We start from the raw sequence: 1,068 nt of genomic DNA, 5'->3' as shown, positions 1-1,068 counted from the left end.
TCCGTCTCCAGCCTTGGTGGTGCTGTTCTCTTATTATTATTGTTCCCTTGCCACTGAGAGTACACCTTTGCTGGTTCTGTGGAGAACAGCTGGTTTATTCTCCTACCTTCTATCTCTCTGGTGTACCTCCTCAAGCGGCTGGCCAAGGCTGCGAGTCTTTGCTTGGCAGTTTCCAAGGCCTCAGGTTCCGCAGCCGTCCCGCTGCCGTCAGGTCCAGCCTCCGTGTCTTCGTCCACGCCTGGTCCAGCCTCCGTGCCTTCGTCCACGCCTGGTCCTGCCTCGTCTGGTCCTGCCTCGTCTGGTCCTGCGGTTGCCACACCGCTGTCAGAGCCAGCTCTACCTGTTCCGCTTCGCCTCTGCCGGCCATTTTCCAGGCCTCTAAGTTGGCATCATGGCCATTGTGGACGGCCTCCGGAAAGAGTTCATCACCGCCGCTGGCATCGCGGCCGACCTCCGGACCTGCTCAGTGGCCGCCACTGCCTTCCAAGTGGTCGGCCTCCCGATTGGTTTTGCCTGCGCCGTTGCCGTGTGCACGGTCGGCCCCCAGAACTGTTCGCCCGTCGCCGCTGTTGCCGTGTGCACGGTCGGCCCCCTGATCTTTTCATGGACTCTTGTTGAGCTCTAGTTTGGTTTTGTTTTTGATCTGTCTTCCTGTGTTCTTGGACTGTTTTCTTGTGTGTTTGGACTCTTGTGCTCCTTGTTTTTTGTTTCGGGCCCTCCTTCCTGGACCCCCTCCGCCTGCCCTGGTCTGGTGCTCTGTTTTTTTTTTTGTTTTGGGCTGTTGGGAGCCAGCCCTTGGAGGGGGGGTACTGTCACGGTTCTGGGTCAGTTTGACCCAGTATTTTGAGTTGTCATGTTTTTGCAGGTTTAGTTTAGTTCCATGTGTGATTTTCTGTCTGTCTCTCTATGTCGAGTCTGGGTCTTAGTGTGATGGTTTCTTGTTCCTGTTTTATTGTGAAGGTCTGCGTCTCATGTGAGTGTGTTCAGTTTTACCTCTGTCTCGTCTTGTTGATTATTCCCAGCTGTGTCCACCACCTGTGTGTAATTCCCCTGTGTTTCTCTGTGTAT

Source organism: Mchenga conophoros, linkage group LG15, assembly GCF_057382185.1.
Source record: "Mchenga conophoros isolate Kocher_MC1m ecotype Shallow Benthic linkage group LG15, M_conophoros_male_GT1.1, whole genome shotgun sequence".
NCBI lineage: Eukaryota > Metazoa > Chordata > Actinopteri > Cichliformes > Cichlidae > Mchenga > Mchenga conophoros.
Note: the sequence above shows the minus strand (reverse complement) of the source record.